Below are 12,636 nucleotides of genomic sequence, written 5' to 3'. Positions count from 1 at the left end.
ATATACATCATATAATAGAAAACAGCACATTTTCTTTACTTTAAAATGGTGTATTCCAAAATATCTAGGACTATTTTTAAACAAGATACCCGTAGGATATCCAAAAGTATCCGTAATTTAAAAAAATTTTAAAATTTTTTATTTTTTTTTTCAATTAGAAGAATATAACTGCATGTTATAATGTAATTTTTAATTCCAAATAATTTTTATTAATAACACTTTTGGATATTGTGAAATAAAAAAAGTACTTTACTCCTGAGCAAATTCATATTTTTTAACATACCTCGTACACTATTAATAAAATTTTATATCTGATGATTGAATTTTAGGTTTCACACTAGGCAGAGCATTTTATAAAAAAAATTTTTTTTTCATAAAATTAATACTAAAAAAGTTTTCCATATGGTTCCAACTATTGAATGTGTATATGTCACAATTTGAAAAAGCATATCTTGTTTAAAAATAGTCCTAGAATTTTTTACAGTATACTATTTTAAAGTTACTAAAATGAGCTTTCTTTTTTATTACACAATGTATACAGTGATGAGCGCACTAATAACCGGCAAAATAACGCAAAAGATGAAAAACATATTAAGTTGTGAGATAAAAAGAGATGAACTTAGTGGAGGTGTTAAATTTAGCGATAGTAACTTATAGATTGACATTATATTGATTGTTTCCCACCTTTAGACGTATCGGACGAATTTGAGAAATTCCACTGTCACAGTGACAGTTTTAGTTGACATACCCTTTTGATACGTCTAAAGGTGGGAAAAAATCAATATACTGTCAACTTATAGGTTACTATCGCTAAATTTAACAACTCTACTAGTTTTATTTCTTTTTATCTCACAATTTAATATGTTTTCCATCTTTTGTGCTATTTTGCCGGTTATTAGCACGCTCATCACTGTATATCCAAATATACAATAAAAAAGTTATATTTAGAAATTTAAAAATAATCGTAAAATATATCGAAAATCATAAAAAGTATAAAATTTTGAAAAACCATATCTTCCTTAAATATAGCCATATGGACTTCTACGATAGAGAATTTTAAAGGTAATTGAATTTTCTTTCTACTAAATGTACCATTGTGTATACCTATAAATACGTAGAAAAAAGTTACAGAACAATGTTTGCGAAGTAACAAGTAAAATATCCCAAAATCTCTGTGAGTGGCGAAATTTGAAAAATCATATTTTGGAAATTGTAAATAATAAAGACTTCTACCAAACGCTACTTTAAAGAGGTAGGATGGATGTTCTTTTTTTGTGAAGCAATAGCTTTACCTATATCCCCGTGGAAAAAAGTTATGGGGCAAACAATAAAATTGCTATCTTTCATGTTTTTTCTTGCTTTTCTTTTGAATATATTTTTGTAAAAAAACATGTTTTTGACTTTAAAATGTGATATTTCGATAGAAAATTTAACCTGAAACAAATTTCCTATAGACGTTTTTGCACTAAATGTGCATAGAACTCACCCTAATTCGCCCTGTGCCTAAGGACTAATTCACCTCTTTCTCAAAAACCCACCCATTTAAATGGTAGTACTCCGCGGTTTTTTCAAATATAGAGGTCCATTGACTATAAGAAACAATAAAACCCTGTTAACGTTGTAGTTCCTTTCTAAAATACATAATCAATAGCCTACAAAAAAAGACAAACTTTTAACAGTTTAAAAATAAAAACGAATGGATAAAAGCAGTTTATATTTTGATAAATATATTTAATTATTATACAGGGCAATGCAACAAAACTAAAAGTAAAAAAACTCTGAAATTTCATGTTTCATCTCAATGTAGTTGATAAGCAAGTGCTATTATGTAGCAAGTCGTATCATCTTTTTAGGTAGAATTATATTTGTCGATATATTATTCCAATGATTCTATGGTAAGTGTAACTGTTCACTGATCTATCACTGAAGTAGAAACTATAGGTTTCAAGCTATTCCTCACGACCGATTTTCCTCAAAGTCTCCCGATCTTAAGTGCACTAAACATGCTTACGATCAACTTAGAGAACATTAGATGCACACAAATCACTTCCTAAAACTCCTTAGTAGGATACTTACTACCTAAACTTTGGATAGAAATCAGCCAAGATATATTTAACAATTTATATGTTTAAAGTTAGGTGGATACTTACCTATTAATCGTACGAGAAACACAGTAAACTGTAGTGTTGGATATTTAAAGCAAGTCTTTTGGTCATGGTTTGACCACAAATTTTGTAAATTTTAATTTTACACATTTTATACGAAACATGTTAAAAGAAATGATTAAAATGCTAAAATTAGGAAAGCTTGTGGTCAAGATGATACACAAGCTGAGATGCTGTAGCTCGTAGATGAAGATAACATAAAAGGAGTAATAAAACTTTTTAATGCAATATACACTAAGCATCAAAATTAACGCACCACCTTAAAAATGGGACATGATTGATGTCTCGTATTTCCTAAACCTCTTTATTAAAAGTAATTTTTTTAGTATATTATAGCTTAATTTTTCAAGAATATCGTTGTAATAATATTGTTGCTAAACAGTTAAGTGTCATTGTATACCGGGTGTAACAATGATAATGTGTTTTTCCTCAAAGTTCGAAACACCCTGTGGAATATTCTAGCATATATAAAATATTGAAATTAAAAAACTTAACTGTAGGCTTAGGCTTTCTTAACATTTTGCTTTTTGATTCATTCGCTTATGTTGGATAATAAAAAGTTAGGTACTTTAACAACTAGCAAAGTTCTTTATCAATACAGGGTGTTTCTTAATAAGTGCAACAAACTTTAAGTGGTAATTCTACATGAAAAATATTGACCGTTTGATTTATAAACATATGTCCGCAAATACTTCCGAGATACGGGATGTTGAATTTTTTTTACAAACTGACGATTTATTTACTGCTCTAAAACCGGTTGAGATATGCAAATGAAATTTAGTAGGTTTTTAGAGGTAGTTATTAATACGCATTTTTTGGAATACAATTAGGAATTTTATATTCTAGTCCGTTCTTTAACGGTAAAATATTGCAAAACCTCTAAATTTTAAAGAACCGCTTGGATTGACATGAAATTTGGCATACACATAGCTAACAAGTCAAAGAAAAAAAGTGATATTGTGCCGATATGTGCTTTTGCCCTGGGGGTGATTTTCACCCCCGAGAGGAGGTGAAAAAATATTCGTCCAAAGTAAGCCAGGAAATGGATAAACTGGCTAATTTTAAGTAACTTTTGTTCTATAGAGTTTTTTCAGTCAATACTTTTCGAGTTATTTGGCAGTGAATATGTTCATTTTTTCAACAAAATAACCACGCTTTTAGACGGTTTCTCGCAAATAACTCAAATAGTAAGTATTTTGTCGAAAAAACATTTGTAGCAAAAATAGAGCCTGTAAAAAATTTAAAAAAATGGTGTATATATCACGTCTCTATACCTAGTAGAAGCAGAGTTATAGCTAATGAAAAATAGGTTCATATTCGTCAAATTCCAAATGGAATACTTTAACGTGAAATAACCAAAAATGAAGCAAATTTAGGGAAAAACTCATTATAACTTATTTAAAGTGTTTAAAAAAAGATTCATTTTTGTTTTATAAAAAAAATTTCTAGCATCAAAAGTAAACAAGTTACGCTCAAAATAAAGTTAGTCCCTTTTTGTTTTGGTAAAAAAATTGAGAAAATCACCCCCTAATTAGTATCTTAAATGAACTTAATCGTTACGACTTCACAAGTTTCGTGACTCGTGTATGTATTGTTTATATGATCTGTAAGTTTCATCGGTTCAAAGTCCTTATTATTGAAAGGGCTGTAGTTAAAACGGGTTGAACGAGTCACTGATCACGAATGTATGCAAATTTAGAAACACCAAATCTTAATCAATTTTTGTCTAACAGAAAACCAAAAAAATACATGATATTCAGAAAAGCAATGCTGACTTTTTTTGTTTTTCGAGATTTTTGGTATCTTTAACAATTTTTAAGTTATTTTGAAAAAAAAAAGCATATTTTTCAAAATTAAAATTTTTAAAAATTTTACCTTGAAACCAAATTTTTTCAAAAATAAGCACTTTGAATCGATGAAACTTACAGATCATATAAACACAATATAAATAAAATTAATTTTTGGAGCGATAACGTTTAATTTTATTTAAGTTGCTAATTAGGTGTTAGTATTCCCGATTTTTTTCTTGTCAAAACAAAAGGGACCAACTATATTTTGAGCGTAACTTGCTTAAATTTAATGCTAGAAACTTTTTGTAAAAACAGAAATAAAGCTTTTTTTAAACACTTTAAAAAAGTTATCATGAGTTTTTCCCAAAAAGTGCGTAATTTTTTGGATATTTCACGTCGAAATATTCTATTTGAAATTTGGTGAATATGAATCTGTTTTTCATTCCCTATAACTCTGGTTCTACGAGATCAGGAGACCTAACGTTTACACCAATTTTTTTACTTTTTTATAGGCTATATTTTTGCTAAGAACGTTTTTTTCGACAAAATACTTACTTTTTGATTTATTTGCGAAAAACCGTCTAAAAATGTGGGTATTTTGTTGAAAAATTAACATATTCACTCGCAAATAACTCGAAAAGTGTTGACTTGGCGAAAAAGCTCTATAGAACAAAAGTTACTTAAAATTAGTTAGTTTACTCATTTCCGGACTTATTTTGGACATATATTTTTTTACCCCCAAGAGGGGGTGAAAGTAACCCCCAGGGCAAAAGCACGCATCGGCACAATATCACTTTTTTTCTTTGACATGTAGGCTACACGTATGTCAAATTTCATGTCAATCCAAGCGGTTCGTTAAAATTTAGAGCAAAAACCTTGAAAGAATGTACTATTCACCATTGGCGTTAATACGGGTCATATTACCCGTATGCATGCATTCTTTGCGCTAAACATCCCATTACAAAAATGACGTGACCAAAGAAAAGATATATTTGCATGCTTCGTCTTTCGATAAGGTACAACATTTAAAGTTACTGCAGATGCTACAAAATATAGGAATACAAGAAAAAGATATTCGTGTTATAAAAAATTTGTACTGGAATCAAACTACTATCGTAAAAATTGGTGATAACTACACCGATCAAATCTCCATACAACGACGAGTCAGACAAAGTTGCATTTTGTCGCTAACATTGTTGAATGTTTGCTCGTAGCAGTTATTTAAAAAGTATATCAGCTTATGAAATAAAGAGATATGGAATAATTATCGTATAATGTGGCCTACAGTACATTTTCCATATTTTCCAAAAAGGAGATGATGGGGAGGGGCAAATATCAAAAGAAGAAATGATTTTTCAGTGTCCATATTTAAAATTCATGCAATATAAGGTCTATATGTTATAAATATACGGGTGTAACAAAAATACAGGTCATAAATTAAACCACATATTCTGGGACCAAAAATAGTTCGAATGAACCTAACTTACCTTAGTACAAATATGCACACAAAAAAAGTTACAGCCCTTTGAAGTTACAAAATGAAAATCGATTTTTTCGAATATGTCGAAAACTATTAGAGATTTTTTGTTGAAAATGGAGATGTGGCATTCTTATGGCAAGAATATCTTAAAGAAAAATTATAGTGAAATTTGTGCACCCCATAAAAATTTTATGGGGGTTTTGATCCCTTAAACCCCCCCCCCCCAAAACTTTTGTGTCCGTTTCAAATAAATAATTATTCTGGTGCCATTAGTTAAATTAAATGTTTTTAAAACTTTTTTTCCTCTTAGTATTTTTTCGATAAGGCAGTTTTTATCGAGTTGCGGCTTCTTTTTTAATATGTTTACATAAAAATTTTATGAGGGTTTTGTTCCTTTAAACCCACCAAATATTTGTATACATTCCAATTATACTATTACTGTGGTACCATTAGTTAAACACAGTGTTTTTAAAACTTTTTGCCTCTTTGTATTTTTTTGATAAAGCATCTTTTACCGAGATGTGGCTTCATTTTTAATATGGTTCAAAATATACCTAAAAATGTAAATCATAAATAAATTTTCATATTATTACCAAGTCTCCATAATCGTACTTTACCATATACAAATATGTGGTGGATTTGAGAAATATTCAAATATCTCGATAAAAACTGACTTTTGGAAAAAGTACTAAGAGACAAAAAAGTTTTTAAAAACTTGTGTTTAACTAATGGCGCTACAGTAATAATTAAATTGAAACGTAGACAAAAGTTTGGGGGGGTTTAAAGGAAACAAACCCCCATAAAATTTTTATGGGGTGTCCAAATTTCATTGTAACTTTTTCTTAAAATAATACTGCCATAACAATACCACATGTCCATTTTTAATAAAAAATCTCTAATAGTTTTCGATATATTGGAAAAATTCGATTTTAATTTTGTAACTTCAAAGGGCTGTAACTTTTTTTCCGTTGCATATTTGTACTAAGGTAAGTTAGGTTCAATCGAACTATTTTTGGTCCCAGAATACGCGATTAAATTTATGACCTGTATTTTTGTTACACCCTGTATAAGGTTTATATGTTATAAATATATACGGTTTATACGTCATGCAATATAAAATCAATGAATGGTATATGTAAGCTACATAACCAAAATTACAACGAGTAATTACCTTATTTGTCTTATCCAATGGAAGATTGTGAACTGAAAGGAATATGATAAAAAACCCTCTATAAGCAATAAAGTTTTTACGACACTTCATTTAGATTCCTTCCGGAATACAACATTTTGTGTGCTGGGTGTTATTTAATATCACGAATTGACTATAAATTCAAAAACGTATAAGTTTTCGGCATTCTTCCGAAATTGCAACTTTATTGTCATGTTTTATAGGGCGTTTATATGAGACGAGAAATATATAAAACCAAAGAAAATTTTTCAGAATTCATAAAGGCATATTCGACACAGGTGTGTCAGCTATAAGGATATTAGGAGGAGTTGTGAATCTATAGAAGCTCTGGATGGTATCAGAATAGTAACTATTATTTGTTAAATCGGGATAATTCCCGAGTTAAATGTATACCATATACACTGCGCGTCATAGAAAGCGAGCACCCTAAAAAATTGGTCATTTTTGATGTCGCGTATCTCCTAAACCTGCTTTCCGATGTAAGTGATTTTTTGAAGTTATTCTTCTTTTGGCGCGATATGGGGGTGAATTTTAATATGATTAAAACCTTCAATCTGGGCGCAGTCGCATTATAACTTTGTTTTGATTGGATGTTCAAATAATATGTCAAAAATTATTCAATATGGCGGCTGTGGCACAGCTGTGGTTTGATTATTTATGGTTGTTGAGTTTTGAAATTTGTGGAAAAAGAAACAACAAACAAAAGTTAGTTAATAGTTATACTGCCTTTTTAAATAGTTTTCATGTATATTTTTGGACTATTTTGGACAAGAAAAACTCATTCTAATTTGGTAAGTAGTTTTCATTATAATCATATTGCAATTATACATTTGGATTAGGTTGGAATAAATTTATTTTCTCAAGAATGGGGATTTTAGAGAGAAATCCTAAATTAGGTCCTATTTTTAAATTATGATTTTTTGGCGTAGATTTATTTATCTAGTAGGTATGTAATGCTTTGATTTACATACTTAATTTGATTACCAAAAAAAGTTCTACCAATCTTCATCTAATATATTGTTTTCTTACTGTTTTGTTATATTTTAATATTTTCTTTCACAAAAATCAAACTACATAAGTTGATTAAATTCAAAACAACTGTCAAACAGTAAAACGTTCAGTTGCCCTATTTTTCCACATTACAAATAATGTGTAATTGGATGAGTGAGTTTAGGCATCGATTACGAATCAAAGCGCCCCCAAATTCGCGGGTTCGAATCCCGATGCAAGTTTTTATTTTTTATTTTTTTATGCATTTTATGATTGTAAGTATATTTATTATATATTTTTTTTTTCAGAAAATGCGTATTTAAAGTTTTTGCCAACAATTATTATCGTTCAGAAATCATTTTTTCTTTGTGGCATTTTTCAATGTGTTTGTGTGCGTTTATTCTTTTATTTTTTTTTTTAATTTTTGGTATTGTCTTAATAAAATTTTTTGGAAAGTAGTAAGTATTAAAATTGGTTTAATATTTAAATAAAATATAAATAAACTGTTTAAAGTACATTATATCAATTTCGTTAAAATGACATAATATGTAATAGAAGTATAACTTCTTACGTGCGTACGAAGTACACACACATTCTTTTTTGAATATGTTATAAATTTATTTGTTGTCAATATCCCCGTAATAACATTTTTGCTAAGTAGGTAAATTTTCATTGTATACCGGGTGTACGAATCAAACTGTGTTTTTTCCCAAAGTTCGCACAATATATTCTTTTCACACCTTTTCTTGCACTGATATATTTATACATAACTTGAAAGATTCAGCAACTAAACGCCATACTGTCTGTGTGCGCATGCGCGCAGTATTGTGAAATTTTACTCTCAATCGCGCCTAAAGAAGTATAACTACAAAATCAAAAAATTGATTAGAAGCAAAACCGAAGTAACAGATCCAGGAAAACATGCTGCCAAATTAAAATGGAGCTTCGCAGGACACAATATCCGACTGAAGGATACAAGATGAAACCACGAAATACAACAATGGAGACCATGGTTAGGAAGGAGAAGCAGAGGAGGGCCACAAATGAGATGGGCAGATGACATTAAAAAGATTGTAGGACACAATTGGAAGCAAGTAGCGCAAAGTAGAAAACACTGAATTGAATTGGGGGAGGCCTATGTCCAAATTTGGATTACTTAAGGTTGAAGAAGAAGAAGAAGAAGAAGAAGAAGAAGAAGAAGTTTAGTCCTTATCCAAGTACAGACATTTTCTGCGACACTGTAAACGGAAGATTCTCACTCTCCACTGTTGACCGTCAGAGGCAAGATTCCTACTCTTGACTATTAATAATAATAATAATATCGTATGGCATTTTTGCCGGGGAGTTCCTTTCGGATAGTTCCAGCGCCAATTACATCTTTAACCCTGTTTCAAGTAACTAGTGTCGATGTACACAAGCCCAGGGGGACCGACGGCTTAACGTACTCTCCGAGGCACGGTGAGACGGCTCGTGTCATTATTGGAAATGAAAATGGTTTGTCTTTGGCAAGGATCGAACCTACGTCTACTGGCGTATGAGGCCAGCGTTTATGCCGTTACCCACGGCCGCTCACACTCTTGACTATTAATTGACGGCCATAGACAACATCATCAATTATTATTATGAAAATATAATATGTATAAAACGATTTACTGTTACAACAATAATTTTTATTTTACAAACAACATAAAAGCTATTTACGGTCCAAACTTATTCTCCGAATGAAAATAAGTAGTATATTCCGTCAGTTTAAAAATTCACCCTGAATGTGTATCCAAATTACATGAAGCAAGAACTCAATATAATAAAACTGGAGAATAAATCAGTCGCAAGTTTATATGCATAAGCATACCTACAGCAAATTGTTATTTGGATAGCAGATATGTGGGATCGTTGAAATTTTTATAGGTCTTGTTGGTATTTGCCGATATATTGGCTGAGTTTCTCTTTGAAGTATTTACTTTTTCTTTTGTATATTACATGCAGATTTTGACATAACAAAGTTGTCGAAAAAAAAAAACACGGAGAAATAAATCTTTTGAAAAAACCTTTTTTAAAATAAGTTTTTTTTGTGTATCCTGAATGTTTGATTTGGAAGGGTAATAAACAGATTATTCAGCAATTGAAAAAGTTAACCAATTTTATTAAAAATTAATTTTACGATAAAACATAATAGAATCACAAAGAACTGGTATTATCAATTTTTTTACAAATTCTTTATAATTGCATAAGAAGAGGATGAACTATACTTGACCTTTACTGACCTAAAGTCAGCTTTTGATTTGATTGACAGAAAAATGGAACATATGGGAATGTCTGGAACAGCAAGAAGTACCTAAAACAATAATCAGAATCATAGAAAGTACGTACGAGAAAGTCATAGAAAAAGTACAAATGGGGGGAAAGATCCAATGAATTCAAAATAAAAGAAAGAATAAAGCAGGAAGATAGTTTCGTCCTATTGTTTTTTCGTTATAATACCACAGAAAAGTACAAAGTAAGACAAATTGGAAAAATATTTTTTTAATTTATTTGTCATTATTTTTAAATCTATTTTTTCATGAAAACAATTTTGACTTTAACAGAGCTAATTTCTGTATGAAAATTAATTAAAGTTTTGAATTATAGACAAAAAACCGGGAAGTGAAAAAATTTACCCTGATCTCAAAAACGCAAGGTTCAATTTTGGTAACACTTCAGTACACAATAATTGATGACAAAAAACAAAACAACTAAGATGGTACGGCCATGTACAGAGAATACCTAAACAGATTTTGTCGTGGACACCACAAGCGAGAAGGAAAAGGGGAAGGCCGAGAAGAAGCTGGAGGGTATGACTTGAAAACGAACTAGAGTAAATATAAATCCCTCCAGGTCTATGGTTAAACAGGGAAGAATGGCGGTTAGGAGTCGGAAGGCGTCGGAGAACGCTGTAAACCGATATTAGAAGTAGTATATCCATGGTTTTTTCATAGTCAATAGCCTATTTTTCACAGTTAGACCAGGGCGCATCTGTAAAAATATTAGTACATTTGGATGTTGAGAGGTGACTCATATTTTTTTGCAGAAATTGCTTGAAAACAACTCAAATAATAATATTTGAGTTATCCTCCCACTTAAAAAGTCCCGGAACATTGTTTAAATAATCAAAATATCAAAAAACTAAGGAAAAATTCGATTTTTTTCTTCGATTTTTGATTATAACTTTAAAAGTATTCATTTTCGAGAAAAGTTACATTAAAATAAAAGTTGCGTAATCATATTTTCTACAAAACAGGATAGTTAAAATTTTTAAAAATTGGCACCCTTGTTGCAAAATAGCAATAAATGCAAAAAAAACCATAAAATAACAAGTATTTGAATTTTACGTTTTTCAACCATTTACGCTACACTTAGGACCTTAATATTTTACACAGATAAACTTTATGATATAATAAAACATTATTGTAAATTTAATTAAGATTGGTTAACCCTTAACTACAGAAATCCGGTATTTTTTACCGGTGGGCATTCCCAAAATGCGGATTTCGTTGTAACCTCAGCCCTTACAAGTTCATGTGTCCTCTGTACCTCTCGGGCAGTTTGTATAATAGTGCTAGTCAAAGCGTGTAGCGTGTATTATCAATATTTTCTTTTGTAGCACACATCACAAATCTTAACCGGTAAAAATTACCGCATGTCTGTTTTAAGTAAGTATTTTTATGTGCGTACTTTATTTGTAAATGTGAAATGTTTATATTATATTTTTGTGTTTTTAGGGAAAATATAAAGAAATGGACTATGGTAGTCATCCTGGACCTTCAATGAAGGTTAAATTTGAAGATAAAAATTTTGAGGCAACTTTGCAAAAATGGAATTGCCATTTAAGCCTGTGACAACTTTACCCCTTGCAGATTTTTTTCTCATGGATCTAAAAATTTTCGTAAATGCTATTTTATGTTTCCTTTGTGAGTCTATGTTACGTCTATTTGTTAAAAAAAAGTCCAAACTTTTGTTCACAGCATTTATGGCCGTTTGTTTCAATAGACCAAAAATGTTACCAAAATTTCTGGTTTAATAGATTATTCTTTAAAAATTTTGTATTATATTATTAAAATCACTCATTTTACCATTTTTCTCATATCTAGAGACTCCAAAAAAACACATAATGCATAATTTTTTTGTTTTTTATTATTAACTTTATATTTTGACTCTATTTTAGAATGACCGGTAAAAAATACCGGGGATCTGTTGTTACGTGGTAATAATGGGATGTCTGTAGTTAAGGGTTAAATATATTCGGCAAAATAAATTTTGTAATCCAGCTTTCGCAAAAAAAAAAAATTCATTTTTTCAAAATGTTACAGGACTGAAAATAAAGCATACGGCAACTTGAATTTTTTTTACATAATATACAAGAATACTGTACCTTTCATTTGCAATTTGCAAAACTAATATGGATTAACTACCACGGCAATATTAAAATGGGTTAACTACCACGATGTCAGGAATTTTTTTAAATAAACATTAATTTTTGATGCTACGCGCAGGACACCGGATACGTTTGCTCTGATTGGGCATTCCAATGACCTTTGATAAATTTTAATTTTTAGTGCATTTCGATATAAATAAATAAATTTGTTTATTGCAAAGTAAGAATATATAACTCTGTCCTTTGAAATAACACTTTTTTTAGCAAAAACTTTCTTTGTTCTTATATTTTATCTTAGAGAATAAAAGTTTTTTTTATTTTTAAACATATGTAATTGTTTAAACAATAGTTCAGAAACAATAATCCAATTTTTTTTTATTTTTGTGGAATTAAAATATTAAAATACAACAAAATATAGAGTAAGAAAATAATATATTACATAAATATTGGAAGGAATTTTGGTGAAAATCAACTTGTGTGAATCAAACACCGCTGTCCTGCGCGTAGCACCAAAAATTAATGATTTTTTAGAAAATTCCTGACGCCGTGGTAGTTAACCGATTTTAATTTTCCAAATTTCAAATGAAAGGTATCGTATTTTTATCTATTTA

At 29.9% G+C, this 12,636-nt stretch overlaps 1 protein-coding gene across 1 annotated transcript in view; it reads right to left on the bottom strand.

Moving 5' to 3' along the window:
• Positions 1 to 12,636, bottom strand: part of LOC114324661 (KH domain-containing, RNA-binding, signal transduction-associated protein 2-like) — a 1,309,325-nt gene that overhangs the window by 1,243,414 nt on the left and 53,275 nt on the right. The window lies entirely within an intron of this gene.

The sequence above is a fragment of the Diabrotica virgifera genome, chromosome 2 (assembly GCF_917563875.1).
Source record: "Diabrotica virgifera virgifera chromosome 2, PGI_DIABVI_V3a".
NCBI classification, from domain to species: Eukaryota; Metazoa; Arthropoda; class Insecta; order Coleoptera; family Chrysomelidae; genus Diabrotica; species Diabrotica virgifera.
This window is presented reverse-complemented; position numbering and strand designations above follow the sequence as displayed.